The sequence below is a fragment of the Salvelinus alpinus genome, chromosome 1 (assembly GCF_045679555.1).
Source record: "Salvelinus alpinus chromosome 1, SLU_Salpinus.1, whole genome shotgun sequence".
NCBI classification, from domain to species: domain Eukaryota; kingdom Metazoa; phylum Chordata; class Actinopteri; order Salmoniformes; family Salmonidae; genus Salvelinus; species Salvelinus alpinus.
Genome location: NC_092086.1, coordinates 49,653,699 through 49,670,352, shown reverse-complemented (window position 1 = coordinate 49,670,352; position 16,654 = coordinate 49,653,699). Strand labels below are relative to the sequence as shown.

Sequence of the window (16,654 nt, the reverse complement as noted above, 5' to 3'; positions counted from 1 at the left end):
ATTGAGAGAGAGAGAGAGAGAGAGAGAGAGAGAGAGAGAGAGAGCGAGACCGAGAGAGAGAGCGAGAGAGAGAGCGAGAGCGAGAGAGAGAGGGAGAGACAGAGCGAGAGAGAGAGAGAGAGAGAGAGAGAGCGAGAGCGAGAGAGAGAGCGAGAGCGAGAGAGACAGAGCGAGAGAGCGAGTGCGAGAGCGAGTGCGAGAGAGAGAGAGAGATTATTGTACCATAAGGACTATTATGATGACAAAGCCAGACACTGAACATACTGAGAAAGTGAGTACTCTAGCTCTGGCCTGGACCTACATCCATCTGGAATGTGTTAGGACAACAGCGGCGCACTCACCGAATAATGGGATAATCCCTGGGAGACAGAGAAAGAGGGAGAGCGAGAGGAACAGAATATGGAAAAAGGGAGAATCACAAAGCACATGTTGACATGGACCAGGTCCACTGTGAGTGGTGGATTACAGACGAGGCAGGGGGAAGAAGTGATGAAAAGATCCACGGCAGGAACACTTTGTGTCCAAAGTCCACCATCTACTGGTAGAAAAGGAGATGCAGCAATGAAACAAACAGAAACCATGCCAGGATGGAGTGTCACTTAATATCCTACAGATGTCGCTTTTGCCTCATATTTGATCACTTGAATAAACCCCCGACACTGACATCTAGACATGGTACTGTAGCAGGCAGTGGACATTATGACATTATGAGGAGAGGAGGTGGCTGTGACTAAGGCAGTGATTTATTTAGCGCTATCTCTCGCTCTCTCCCTCTTTCTGTCCCCCTCTCTCTCTCCTTCTCTTTTTCTCTCTCTCCCGCTCTCTCTTTCTCTCTACCTACCTATCTATCCTTCTCTCTCTCCCGCTCACTTTCTCTCTCTCTCCTATTTTTCTCTCTCCCATTCTTTCTCTTTATATATCTCTCTTTCGCTCTCTCTTTCTCCCTCCCTCCCTCTACACCCCCAAGCCCCTCACTCATATCATCAATAATCTATGGGCCCTTGTTTCCACTGCCACAATTAATCCTCTATCGTTACTATAATTAAAAGGCAGAAATCCCATAAGATGGTTCAGCTTGGCCGGGCATGGTCTGGCACGGGAACTGATGAAGAATCCCTGAGCCACACACACCCTGTAGCCACACACACAGAGACACACACACACAGACACCCAGTCAGTCTAAACAAACAGACAGACAGACAGACAGACAGACAGACAGACAGACAGACAGACAGACAGACAGACAGACAGACAGACAGACAGGCAGGCAGGCAGGCAGGCAGGCAGACAGACAGACAGACAGACAGACAGACACGTAAGCAAAGCACAAAGTAATGTGAGTACCTTTCTCCACCTCCATACAGACACACATGGACCCACACACAGACAAATGCGGCTGGTATCCACGGCAGCCAGTTCCAGGCAGCACAGAGACAGAGAGGTGGAGCTGTCTGATGCTGCAATTAGGACCACACTGTCTTGGTGAGCGGTGAGCGCACAGGGATGAATATTTCAGACCGGAGATCTCTATGGGCACCTATGATGTGTCCTGGCAGACCTACAAACACACAAACACAGACAGGGCTGCCAGGTTTGTTGTATGCCTCTCAACTAGGCTACATTACCATTAGCGTCAAAACTGATACATGAGCTGAACCACAAACTCTCTGTATTCATAAACTCGCTCTTTTCTCTTCACTTCTTCAGTCTTTTAATGATTTTTTGGAAGCTCCAGTGCACACACACTCTTATGGGCACACAGAAACACACACACACGCGCGTACATACACACACAGATGAGCAGTAGCAGCACTCCCCCTGGTGTGTGTTCATTGTGGATGCTGGCTGCACACAGACCTCATCCTGCCCCTTCATCCTCGGCCCCATCTCCACTTGATTTATCGCTCTCTAATACCACTGCACTAATTAGTCAAGTAATTAATTAATAGGCATTTGCATTTGTGCATATGCAATTAGGAGGCTGGAGAGAGGAGAGTGCAGATGGGGTCTGGGAGTCTGGCGGGGGAGGGTGTGTGTGTGTGTGTGTGTGTGTGTGTGTGTGTGTGTGTGTGTGTGTGTGTGTGTGTGTGTGTGTGTGTGTGTGTGTGTGTGTGTGTGTGTGTGTGTGTGTGTGTGTGTGTGTGTGTGTGTGTGGAAGTTGCAGTGTAGGACTTGCATCACAGACGGAAAAGTGAAATACGTGTAATCTGGTCAGAATCGTGGTAGTGTGGTACGCTGGGAGATGACAGGTACAGACTTTGACACCCCTGTGGTAGATAATCTGACCAACCAATCCACTGCAGCCAATGAGAGTCACAGTGTTGAAGTACATGTGAGTGTTGCACCTAAAGGACTACCCCTTTATAGAGCAAACACCCATTGAAGGGTCTCTAAATTATAGTATATATTGGGTGGTCGTCAACAGACAATGATAACACCCAGGTGGTTCATAAGCGTGCACCACTGCATTTAACCATGGAAAGGTGACTGGGAATACGGCCGAATACAAACAGTGTAGTTATTCCCTCCGCAAGGCAATCAAACAAGTGAAATGTCAGTATAGAGACAAATTTGAGTTGCAATTCAACGAGACGTATGTGGCAGGGTCTACAGACAATCACGGACTACAAAAGGAAAACCAACCGCGTCGTGGACACCGACGTCTTGCTTCCAGACAAACTAAACACCTTCTTTGCCCGCTTTGAGGACAATACAGTGCCACCGACGCGGCCCGCTACCAAGGACTGTGGGCTCTCCTTCTCCGTGGCCGACGTGAGTAAAACATTTAAACCTGTTAACACTCGCAAGGCAGACGGACCAGGCGGAATCCCTAGCCGCGTCCTCAGAGCATGCGCAGATCAGCTGGCTGGAGTGTTTACGCACCTATTCAATCTCTCCCTATCCCAGTCTGCTGTCCCCCAGTTCAAGATGGCCACCATTGTTCCTGTACCCAGGAAGGCAAAGGTAACTGAACTAAAGGACTATCGCCCTGTAGCACTCACTTCTATCATCATGAAGTGCTTTGTAATACAAGTCAAGGATCATATCACCGCCACCCTACCTGACACCCTAGAACCACTTCAATTTGCTTACCGCCCCAATAGGTCCACAGACGATGCAATCGCCATCACACTGCACACTGCCCTATCCTATCTGGACAAGAGGAATACCTATGTAAGAATGCTGTTCATAGCTCAGCATTCAACACCATAGTACCCTCCAAGCTCATCATTAAGCTTGAGGCCCTGGGTCTCAACCACGCCCTGTGCAATTGGGTCCTGGAATTCCTGACGGGCCGCCCCCAGGTGGTGAAGGTAGGAAACAACATCTCCACTTCGCTGATCCACAACACTGGGGCCCCACAAGGGTGTGTGCTCAGCCCCCTCCTGTACTCCCTGTTCACCCATGACTGCGTGGCCATGCACGCCTCCAACTCAATCATCAAGTTTGTAGACGACACAACAGTAATAGGCTTGATCACCAACAACGACGAGACAGCCTACAGGGAGGGGGTGAGGGCACTCGGAGTGTGGTGTCAGGAAAACAATCTCTCACTTAACGTCAACAAAACAAAAGGAGAAGATCGTGGACTTCAGGAAACAGCAGAGGGAGCACCCCCCCCCCCCTATCCACATCGATGGGACAGCAGTAGAGAAGGTGGAAAGTTTTAAGTTCCTCAGAGTACACAGAGTACATGGTCCACCTACACAGACAGTGTGGTGAAGAAGGCGCAACAGCGCCTCTTCAACCTCAAGAGGCTAAAGAAATTTGGCTTGTCACCTAAACCCCTCACACACTTTTACAAATGCACAATTAAGAGCATCCTGTCGGGCTGTATCACTGCCCACCCACAACCACAAGGCTCTCTCCAGAGGGTGGTTTGGTCTCCATAACGCATCACCGGTGGCAAACTACCTGCCCTCCAGGACACCTACGCACCCGATGTTACAGGAAGGCCAAAAAGACCATCAAGGACAATAACCACCCGAGCCACTGCCTGTTCACCCCGCTACCATCCAGAAGGCGAGGTCAGTACAGGTGCATCAAAACTGGGACCGAGAGACTGAAAAAAAGCTAATATCTCAAGACCATCAGACTGTTAAACAGCCACCGCTAACACAGAGAGGCTGCTGCCTACATACAGACTTGAAATCATTGGCCACTTTAATAAATCGATCACTAGTCACTTTAATAATGCCACTTTAATAATATTTACATATCTTGCATTACTCATCTCATATGTATATACTGTATTTTATACCATCTATTGCATCTTGCCTATGCCGCTCTGTCATTGCTCATCCATATATTTATATGTATATATCCTTATTCCATTCCTTTACTTACATTTGTGTGCTTTAGGTAGTTGTTGTGGAATTGTTAGATTACATTTTAGATATTGCTGCACTGTCGGAACTACAAGCACAAGCATTTTGCTACACTCGCAATAACATCTGCTAACCATGTGTATGTGACCAATAAAATTCGATTTGATTTGATCTGGCAAAATCCATACACACGAACACATTATTTTGCATAAACTCTTCCCAGTATTCTAATACCAGTTTACAGCCGCCATGTTTGTTGTCTCCTTTAGCCTGTCATTGGCTAAAACGATGCTGTTGACATTTGCCATTTCTTTTGGCAAGGTGATTTGAAGGATGATTGGGACTTGTTGAAACGCACGGGTAAGGCAACCCGTGCTCACCGCCCTCCATTCCCGCCTCACTAGTGCTGCTGAGGTAGGGCACCGATTTGGCTGGCAGCAGGGCCTGACGTGATGCCTTCCATCCCCCACCTTTGGAGTGGTGCCAGGATGCCATCCTCTCTCTCAGGACCGTCGGGGACTGGATGGGACACATTATCGAATGTGCAGAATCATGACCCCCATAGCCACAGCTGTTGCCACACTACTGCTGACCCCGCAGGTGACCCTCCGCTGGTGGGTGTCTAACTGGGATCTCTGGGGAGTTGGAGGAGAACCTGGTCCAAGGACATGAACCCATGGTGCTATTTTCCTGCTTCAAAATGTCCCTTTTCCCACCTCTCAATGGTCTGTCATTGCTGTGCCAATGGACAGACACATGCATGCCAACTTGGACCTGGTGGTCACAGAGCTCGTTTTCCAGATTAACTTCACTAATGCCTGCCTAATGGTGAGATATTGGAGTTGGAACTTGGAATAGAGATAACTCAGAGATACCAATGACAAGAAGTGGGGAAGAGAAAAGCAGGAATTCGCAGGCTTGCAGCTCTCTTATTTATAACGCCATTGATTTGGTTAGTGTGCCAACGCTCCTCCCACTCTGGGCAACCGCACAGATGCCAGCTCCAACCAACCCCTGGCCCCCTCCCTCACCGATCCCCGCCCTTATCCCGTCCCTGGTGGGGTCGCACACCTGGGCCCCATCGTTGTTGCTGTGCAGGAGGACTGGAGCTCGCTCGCCCCCCAGGCCCCCCTCAGCGTCTCACTCTGAAAACACCACCGCTCAAGCAACCTCGTCATCTCTCCTACCCGTGCTCACGTCTAATCTCCGATCTCATCTCACGAGCACCTATAAATAACAAACAATCAATAGGGTCTCAATAGCCTATATTTATCTGTCTGTCGGTCTTTATTGAAGATGAGTCTCATTGATCATTCTGCCCGTAGAGTCTGCGCGCAATGCTATTTGTTTCGATTATTTCCCCCCTGAATAGATCACTATAATGCCATTCAATTAGGTAAATAAATAGATAAACAATATCGCCTTCTGTTCCCAGGTCTGCAAATGCACCCCAACCCCCTCTCCTTGAGCACCGTTGTTTTATGCATGCTATCGTATAACTTAACCCTTAGGTTAAATGTACAAAAATAAAAAATAAAGGCAAATACACCAATAATTGCCGTTGTCTACAACAAACATTTTTGTGCGCCCACTTTTCTGTTTCCTCTCTTTCACTCGTATTGCCTCCGTCTCAGTTTCTCGCTTTTTCTGGCTGTGAGCGCGAGCGCAGTGACAGATGGCGGGGCCCTCTTCCCTCGGGAAGACAATCTCTCCGAATGCGGGCGCATGTCAATCACCGGCTCTCATGTGATGGTTCTTGCCAGTGACGTGCCAACCATATGGCCTGGCATCATAGCTGGTATGTAACCCTGCCTGGTAGCGATGCCACACTGTCTCAGAGCGCGCGCGCGGATACCACACTGAAAGCACCCTGCCGCACCTATAGGAGCGTTTGCTCGCGGTCCCAGAAGATGGTCTGAACTCACGCGCTTTCCACCCCTTCAAGAGCTCCCGCGGAGGTAAGTTGGAGTGTAAACAAATCGACGAGTGACCTTCCCAATATGGAAAGTAATTAATTTAATAAATAGAGATTAATAATGCAAGGTTAATTCGTGACGGTTTTTCGGTGGATTTCTGTGCCTCCTGTAAACGTCTGTTTTGAGTTCACTCAGCTATATGCCATTTTTGAACATTTGGATTATGGTGTAGCTATGGTTCTTCGTTTGGCACGATGTTATGCTCCATTTGTCCTTCAACTTTTAACAGCGCGGACCTCCATTCTGTGTGTTAATTATAGGCTAGGAGTGCAATATAATATTCCATGCTTATTTTATTCAGAAAACAGCTATACACAAAGACAAGCTCTAGTTTACCGTCTATCTCTGAACAATCGAAAAAATAGCAGCAATCTTCCTCCTGAATTGAATTAATTTCTATAGTCAGACAGTATAAGGCATTAATTTGATTAGTGAAAAATACAAAAGGAAGCCTGTTTCCATGGACCTATGGAACCAGAGAGATGAAGAGAAAGAGAGATACATAGGGAGAGAGAGGGGAGGCAGAATTATTCTTCACCGTCAGCTAATTATTTCTCCGTCTCATGGTTTAGAGAGAAGATTTATCGATGATTTTATCTGAGTGTTCATCTTGGAGAAAATGAAAGGGTGGGTGGGGCGTTATTGAAAGCGAATGTACAGTAGGCTAATACGGACATTATTTATTTGTGTTTGTGTAGTTTTATCATCCACAATTATTCTTTCAACAGCACAACCTTCTGCATAACAATACATCGATAGCTCCCCTAAATCACGCAAGCAAGCACCGCAAGCACATCCAAGAGGAGATTATTGTTGCAATTGAAAGAAAATACAAATCTGCTTTCGGAAATGCATTTTTGATATATATTTAACGACTGCTAAAGGGATACAAGCAATTTCCATCTGTAAATGCAAACATTTCCAACTAAAAGTGGTTTGGAATCGCTCTGTCGTGCATACTGAATTATGTGTGAAATATTTTTCTTGTAAGGTAGTCTACATGGTTTGTTAATTAAACGTTTTTTTTTTTTTTTTAATTGAGCAAATCTCCTGAGCCTGAAATTTCCAAACGAGATTTTGCCTCTGGCACACCCTCGAGATAATTAGCACCGTATTCCTCCTGGTTGACTTTGGGTCTACACACATCACGTAGCCCAACCACAGTTCTACAGCCTACCAGAGATACAAGAGATTTACAGTGATTTAGGGTGACAATATGTTACTGGTTTGAGATGGTTTAAACTGTCCATCTATCATATCTTTGCACTGGCTATTTACATTGAAATACCATCTCGTTTCCCCTTTTCGGATAATTGATGCCATTTTCAAAAAAGGGCTGTCTCAATTAACTTCGTATTTTTGGATTATAATATTTGGATGATATTCTAATTGGCGTTTGGGTAAGATATTTACACATTAAATCATTTTTGAGTGCCATAATAACAATGTACATTATTATTATTATTATTATCATTATAATTATTTATTGCCAATCAAAATGGATCTTTGTGGATAATATTAACCCATGTTATCCTATAGTGCCCTCTGGTAGACTATAAGGCTGAGCGTGATAAGACAACAGCGGCTCTGCAGGTGTGGTAGAAGTCATCTCAATGTCACATTTTTACAAAAAATATGATAGCCTATTAATTCAAATAATTTCCGATATCCACACACATTATTTTGTTATCTTCTGACACGATGATCAACACCGAGGTAGAGACACTGTACATATCCTCTTGTCATGCTTTCTGTGGAGGTGGGTAGTGCGGTGGAGTAGTGCTGGAATGTAGCCAGGAGTATGTGGGCGTCGGGGGGGAGTGAAAGTAGGGGTACGTTGCTTCACAGCGCGCCCCACGGGTCTGTGATGTGGCCTCTGCTGTTGGGACCCGCTGCGCGAGGGCAAGAGGGGGCACATGGACGACAGGAGGGAATTAAATAGGGGACCGGTTGGGCGATAGACCCCGGTGTTCACTGAAATGTTTCCGATGGCATGCTGTTTTAGTTCCTTCCAACACGTATCATTTCAGTCTTATTAGGCTATTCATGTCCTCTGCCTTTATCATGAAGAGATATTAATCCTAATTTGAGTATTATCCCATTGTTGTTGAATGAATTTCATTACATTCTTCTTTTTTTCCTTTAGCCCTTTTCTGATTTGAAATGTCCTCACTCCTCACACAACGTCCTTTATTTCTTTCAGTGCCGCAATGTTGACTAGGCTGTTCAGTGACCCGTCGCTGCTTCCCGACATGCATAAGTATTCGGCCTGGGCAGAGGACAGCGAGAGCGAGGACTCGAAGACCAAGGATGATGAAGATCACTGCCGCGTGGGCGATGACGACATGGATGTCCCGGACCTGAGAAGCAGCCGGGCACATTCTGAGATCGGCGGTGAAGACGAGGACGACGACGAGGCGGATGAGGACGAAGGAGAGGACGGTGCAGAGGGGGACGGGCCCAAAAAACGGGGCCCTAAGAAGCGTAAAATGACACCTGCGCGTATCGAGCGCTCCAAGTTGCGTCGTCAGAAGGCAAACTCGCGGGAGAGGACGCGCATGCACGATCTGAACTCTGCGCTCGACAATCTGCGTAAAGTCGTGCCCTGTTACTCCAAAACGCAAAAGCTCTCCAAAATCGAGACTCTCCGTTTGGCCAAGAACTATATCTGGGCCCTCTCTGAGATCCTGCGCTCCGGGAAGAAGCCTGATCTTGTGTCCTACGTGCAGACGCTGTGTAAAGGACTGTCCCAACCCACGACCAACCTGGTTGCGGGTTGTCTGCAGCTCAACTCCCGAAACTTCCTAACGGAGCAGTGTCCGGAGGGGGGACGCTATCCCGGCTCCAACTCCTTCTCCATGCATCCTTACCCCTACCAGTGCTCCCGCCTCTCCAGCCCTCAGTATCAGTCTGGTTCCAACTCGCATCCCTTACGGACACAAGGGTACTGCTCAGCCTACGATTCACTGTACGGTGGCAGTGGATCTCCAGAATACAACAGCCCAGAGTATGAGGGGCCCATCTCCCCTCCCGTGTGCATCAATGGCAACTTTTCTCTTAAGCACCAGGGCACTACGTCCCCCGAGGTAGCCGAGAAAAGCTATCATTACTCTATGCATTACTCCGGCCTGGCCGGCTCTCGCCCCACTGCTGGCCACATATACGGTTCTTCAGGTGTGCGGAGCAGCATCCACTCTGAAAACGTATCGCCTTACCACGACATGCACCTGCACCACGAAAGGGCCCCCGTCCCCGTATACGATGAACTCAATGCGTTTTTCCACAACTGAAACGGCAGTGATATTGCCATGCGTGGGAGTCTTCTTGCAATCAACAATCAATTAGTTGCCCACCTTTGGCAAGGAGCGTGCACGGTCACCCCCCAGCCCCTACCCTTAAACTTAGTCTCAAAGGACTATGACACCAGACACTGATCATTGCGGAAACAGCGTTTTATTTATTGTTTTTCTATGTCCTTTTATATAATTGTATTTATTTTGTTTCTATTCTGTGACGATGGGATGCTGTGAAAATGTTGCATTTGAAATGGAATGTGTACAGATTTGACGGTGATTGACGTATGGGTTATTATTGAAATTGCTAGATGAACAGAGTTAAAATGCAACCGCATAGCCGCATTTATAACATTGTAACAACCGATGATGCTGTAACTAATTTGGAAATAATAGCCTAATATGAAAATAGAGGATTAAATTAAGAAGCAAGCAGTGCACTTAAAAGCAAGCATGTCGCAGAGATAGGAAGATATATATTTTTAAATGTCGACAATTGGCAACAGCTATGTCAGAAAATTAAACATATTTCACATCTATGCAAGAAATAGCCTACGCCAAACGAGTATACAAGGACCAACTATAGGCTATATCTAAAATAGTGTACATTAAATCATTAATTTAATACTTCTCAACAATATCATTTCATTGCTTCTCGGCCCCTATTCTGACTTGCCATAACACACACGGGGGGAATTGCTTGACGTCTATTTTTCTATTGAGGGACATGGATTCAAGTCACCATAATGACACAGAGAATACAATTTTCGATCCCTAGAATACCACCAATGGATAAGGAAAAGCAAAGGAAAAGCAAACAATATTTGGCAGAGTAGGCCTATAAGGCTAAAGCCAACATTTTAAATGAATGATTCTAAAGAAGCAGATATGGGCTCAAGTCTTTCTAATGTAAACGATTCGATAGTGTTTACGTTCATTAGATTAGACTACCTTTAATGGATTTGCACGTTTGCACTAAATTTGAGATGTCATTAAAATGCAATCGAAAATGGTTTAATGTAAGCCTTTATACATCTACTGGCCTTTATACATCTACAATCCTGTCAGTGACTGAACGGAGAATGGGATAGGCCGACAATAAAATATGCTAAACACAATATTTCATGTCATGCCACAGGAATAAATATGGCAAGTCAAGTAACTTTCTAATTCATCGAGCACATTGACTTGTTGAATGGGCCTATTTCTAAAAGTGTAAGGGCCAGGATTTAGCACTCAATTTCGAAATAGTCGAAGTTATATCAGAAGGTCGGTCGATATATTGCACTGAAATAACATGACTATTATTATTATTGTTGTTATTATTTACAAACAGTATTATTTAATGCATCATTTTGCCTATAATAACTAATCAATGCAAATATTTCCACTAAGGGTCCCCAGAGTCGTCAACATGTGTTGCATTTTTCATTGAAAGTGAAAGTTAAAACTTTGTATTTAAACAATGTGTGTGTGTGGTAAAATAAAATGATAATACATGAAATTGCGCTACATCATTTCATTTTAAACCTATATCCAAGTTATCTGTTAACGTTGTCTTTTCTCGGTGAATTTGAGAACCATTACATAGTGTAAAACAAGTATATTCTGGCTAGCTGGTTAAATTATCAGGATAATAATCAACTACGTAAGGACTGTATTATATTCTTCCTGTGATTATTCTTATCATTGGAAATTCTCTATGAAAAAATGACGCAGTGTGGCCTGGAAAGGGATGGGTTTACTATTAAACATCCCCATATCGCTCTGCTTTCGGTAAGTGCGTTTACCGATTTCAAGAAGTAGCATCACTTGACATGTGACTCTAACAGGTTCGGCGGGCTATATCCAATGGTTTAATATGGCAGACATATATAAGCTATGTCAATAGGTTGCTGTAAATCCCATTCTTCAATTAAACCCACAAAAAGAGTTGCAGAATGAGTTCAAAACCATTTCCGAAAGACTTCCACGGTGGGAGATGCTAGCATTCCTAATGATTAGGCATGGAGGCAGAAACGGGCAGTATAGGATCTAATCAACAGGCCAACACCATCTTTCCAGAACACAACGAACATATTACAAAGACAAAATGTGTCAACAAAGAAGCCCTGCAATGGACTCTAATGAGTTGAACAGCAGGATCTGGACAGATTGGGAAACGGCCTCCGGATCTGCAGGCGAGCCAAAATCCCTAACAGTTACCAAAGGGCCCTGTCTGAAGCTTTCGGGGATTTCTAGGATGTTCAAATGATATGGGAGCGGTTATAAGCCTAACGAATTCCTTTGAAGGGAGGGACTGCTATGACAACTAACTTCTAGATCAGGGGTGTGCAACTTTGATGTGGGTGGGGTCACAAAACATAGGAAGTCATCATGAGGGGCCGCAGTGGCTCGCGGGTCTGCATACCCACACCCATACCCAGATGCAGTCTGAGCCGGTCCAATATCTTAGCAACCCCCCTCTTGCAGTTATGCAGTCTGATAATCAATGGTGCCCATCCCGGCTCTAGATCATGCGTTTGTGAGTTTTTCGGGCTTCTTTTGCGTTTGTGCATACAAGCAGCCGTGCTCCTGCTCACTTTGAGCGCATGCCAGAATATTCTTGGCATCAAAGGTAAGCTTGACTCAAACGGACACAAGGGTCACAATGCACGGGATAGAGACAAATGCGCGGTGTATATGTATATGAGATGATTTTTGAAACGCGGAAGAAATACAGAGACTATAGGCCCTATTAATTGACATTAAATTATCGAAATTTGTGGCCCAAAAAAGCACGAAACATACGGGATCCCAAACTAGCAAAGAATATCATTTGTAATCAAAACACGGCATTGGAAAGAGGCTGAAATATTTCGGCCAGCCGAGGACCTTAATACAGCCCATGTACTCCATATTGGAATGTTTTGGGAACAAGCAAAAGAAAGTCATGTATTTGCCACAGCGCATTTCTTCAACCCCACCTTTATTTCTCCACAGGTAGCCTACCCTGATGGACTAAGCAGGACATCATAACTCATCATAACATCCATAACTTTCACACACACACCGAAAGAGAAAGAGAAAGAGAGAGAGAGATAGAGGGACTTTTGTGAGTGCAATGTTTACTGTTCATTTGATATTGTTTATTTCACTTTTGTTTATTATCTATTTTACTTGCTTTGACAATGTTAACATATGTTTGCCATGCCAATAAAGCCCGTTGAATTGAGAGAGAACTCTGCAAAAATATCCTCCATGTACAACGTAAAACACCAAATAATGCATACAGAGCAGAATTAGGCCGATGCCCGCTAATTATCAAAATCCAGAAAAGAGCCGTTAAATTGTACAACCACCTAAAAGGAAGCGATTCCCAAACCTTCCATAACAAAGCCATCACCTACAGAGAGATGAACCTGGAGAAGAGTCCACTAAGCAAGTTGGTCCTGGGGCTCTGTTCACAAACACAAACAGACCCCACAGAGCCCCAGGACAGCAACACAATTAGACACAACCAAATCATGAGAAAACAAAAATATAATTATTTGACACTTTGGAAAGAATTAACAACAAAAACTGAGAAAACTAGACTGACTCAAACTTAAGGAAAGCTTTGACTATGTAAAGACTATTGAAAAAGGCTGCTGTAGGCATCCCTGGCTCTCAATAGAAGACAGGCTATGTCCACACTGACCACAAAATAAGGTGGAAACTGGAAACTGAGCTGCACTTCCTACCCTCCTGCCAAATGTATGACCATATTAGAGACACATATATTGTTCAGATTACACAGACCCACAAAGAATTTGAAAACAAACTCAATTTTGAAAAACTCCCATATCTACTGGGTGAAATACCACAGTGTGCCGTCACGGCAGCAACATTTGACCTGTTGTCACAAGAATAGAGCAACCAGTGAAAAACAAACACCATTGTAAATACAACCCATATTTATGTTTATATATTCTCCCTTTTGGAATTTAACTATTTGCAGATAATGTGACATTTGAAATGTATTTATTCTTTTTGAACTTTTGTGAGTGTATGTTTACTGTTAATTTGTATTGTTTATTTCACTTTTGTTTATTATTTAGTTCACTTGCTTTGGCAATGTTAACATATGTTTCCCATGCCAATAAATCCCTTAAATTGAAATGAATTGAGAGAGAGAGATTTCCATTGTGCTTGACTTTTAGCATTTATTTTGCCAGGCGTAGCTAATTCTCTAGGTCACAGTTACAGCTTTTAACTTTAATCAAAAGTGTATTGTGTGATTCTATTCCCTTGATGCAAAACTTCTTTCGTCGATTTTTGTTTGTCAGAAAATACAGTGGGCTTATTGTTTCAACTGAAATGATTTGTTTTTAATGAATCTATACACTAACCTTTAAAAAATGTACATGGTGCATTCTTATGAGCAAAATTTTGGGATTTTGAGTCAAATGCACTGAATGAACGTGTCTTTGAATGTGCAAACATGCTTTTCAAAATTGACTATCAACTAGTTGAATGGCCTCCCGCACTGTCTAATGCTTTTGGTATTGATGACTGCACTCAAATATTTATACGTTTCAGTTTTTAGCATAAGCACATTAACAACAGTAAAACATTCATATTCCTAAATACATATATTTTTTAATTCACACGTCTCCATCACTAGATAATAGTCTACTATCTCTCAAAATTTCATGGAGCATATAAGACATCACTAAATTCACGGAGGGGATTACTTCCTGACTATCAACTATAATTAAAAACACATTGACATGTGCTGTAAAGTACATATCGGAATGAGAAAATAAAATGTAATTTAAGAGACAACAGGCCTAGTCCCAATACGATCATGTCCGGCAGCTCGGACGATCTTATATTGTCGTCGCAACTCTTGAACTCTTCATTAAGCTTATTCAATGCCATGATAACGTGAAGAGAAAAAAAATAATGACATTCATTTGTATTATTCTTGAACACACAGGTGTGATTTTGAGGCAAGCCTTCTAGACGCACAATGCAAGGGGCAGCAGTTGCCCTCGCGCGTCCCTTGTGCATGAGACGATGTCACCCGGGTTGGTTTGGAGCGCTGCCCCGGGACCCATATGTTTCTCAAAATGTCCAGGGTGCGATTAGCTGAGGACACTCCGGCTCACAGAAGAAAGGGAGCTGGACTTGAGCCGTGGAGCGATGATGACCGGCAGCAATGTAGGCCAGCCAACAGTATAAATTGAGAACAGCCTTGTTAAAAATATAATAAATAAAACAACATATATATGGACAAAATTAATTTTGTAACCCCAGTTTTATTGTTGTCCATTTGCATTAGAGGCTAGACATTTGGACAGCAATCTAAAGTGAAAGTTTAGCTACATTTTACATTAATAGACTAAATACAAATATAAAACGAACATAACTACATATCGGATATCAGCCTATAAAAATAGACACAACTTTACTTAATCCCAAAAGCAGGCTATTTTGCACGCAGGAGATTTTCAGGTGCATCAAATTGGAATTAGTCTGATGTAGCCTAGACTCAATCCAGTGCATTTATCTCAGTAATACTTGAGTTTGCTTATACAGTATATGTAACTAAAATCATCTAGGCAATTTTTTAGGCTAGTCTATTCCTTTCTCTCGTTTCAAACTGAACACTGAGCACAATTCACTCGCGCGTTTCATTCTGCGACGACAGTGCGCGAGAGGACGAGAAATAAACTAAAGTCTAGGCTACGTGGTCATTGATGCATTCCCTTACACGTGACTGTGATGTGACTAAATTGAGCCTTCACTCACTTTGGGATAATACAATTACCGGAACGATTTACGCTATCTTGACAAACGGAATATAAATGTTGTGTGCAGAAAGTTGAGTACTGCATGATGTATTGCATAAAAAAAGGTTAAATAGCATATGATAATGCTATAGGCCTAGTCTATTCTTTGAAATGCGTTTTTAGGCAAATCAGCAAAAACCGAAGTGTGCTGGTGCGTTTATAGAGTCAGTGCAGGCGGTGGAGCAGGCTCGAGCCAGTTGGAGAGGGCATCTATCAAAATATTCCCCCGTCCGGCGTGAGGTGCGCGCTTTCCAGAGGCGGAAGTTGGCAGCCGTGCAGAGCTGCGCGTGCCAAGTTCCTTAATGTTCCCCGGCACCAGCACGAGCTCTGGAGAGGACACCCGCGCGCCTCGCCGCTGTCTCGTGCCAGTTTGCCGGCCAAAGTGGCGCTGCTGGGAGGAGTCTGTATTTCTTTCCTAATTTCACGGCATCTGTTCATTATCCAGCACGTTTAAAAAGAAAGTTCTTATTCTGACTTCAAAACACACACACACCGAGTAAGTGCTGCACAAATCCTCTGGTGAAAATGTCTTCATGCTGTTTTTTGATCAATTGACATAGCAGGAATTTACATTTTGGTATTGTTAACGAATGTGGTATCTGGCTAAAACTTTGCATTACAATCATTCCCTTATTTCTGCCCGAACCACGACGGATGCAGATACCCTGTACAGAGTGGCAGTAGGCTAATTTTCTGCACAATGGAGAGAGCTCTCGACCTGGGCGAGTGCCTAGGCTGTCCACGAGCTCGCACAGATGATAGGATGGTTCCCACACGTCAATTCATATTCTTTCTAAACATTGATTTATTTTTAAATTATGTATGAAAATATTTAGGCCAACGTAAACTGTGGCCTTACAGTAACTCCTCTCTGCCCAGTATGGTGTTTATTGTTGACCACCAGCAGCACAATCCTCAGCTCTGAGAGATGGAGGGAGTCACTGCAACAGAAATGGAATAGAGATCGTATTGAAGGCTACGAACTTCACAAACCGAACACACAGTATTCACGTGCCCTCTGCAAAGTGAGAGAATACATCTCGCTGTTTAAATTATCGTGTGTGCCCACTCTTTTCTCGCTCAACTTGGTGGAATATATCAAAGAATAGTGTTTGTCCGACATAACAGGCAATATAGTGCGATTATCAAAATGTCACAAGTATCCTTAACTGGTGTGAATTCCAATTAACAAGTCTAAATATTAGAAACGCAAATTAAACAGGAAACATTTAAGAACCTAT

The 16,654-nt window shown here is 44.0% G+C and overlaps 1 pseudogene; it reads left to right on the top strand.

Moving 5' to 3' along the window:
* The first annotated feature begins 6,068 nt into the window (after window positions 1–6,068).
* On the top strand, window positions 6,069–11,101 carry LOC139578941 (neurogenic differentiation factor 2-like; annotated as a pseudogene).
* The last annotated feature ends 5,553 nt before the right edge of the window (window positions 11,102–16,654 follow it).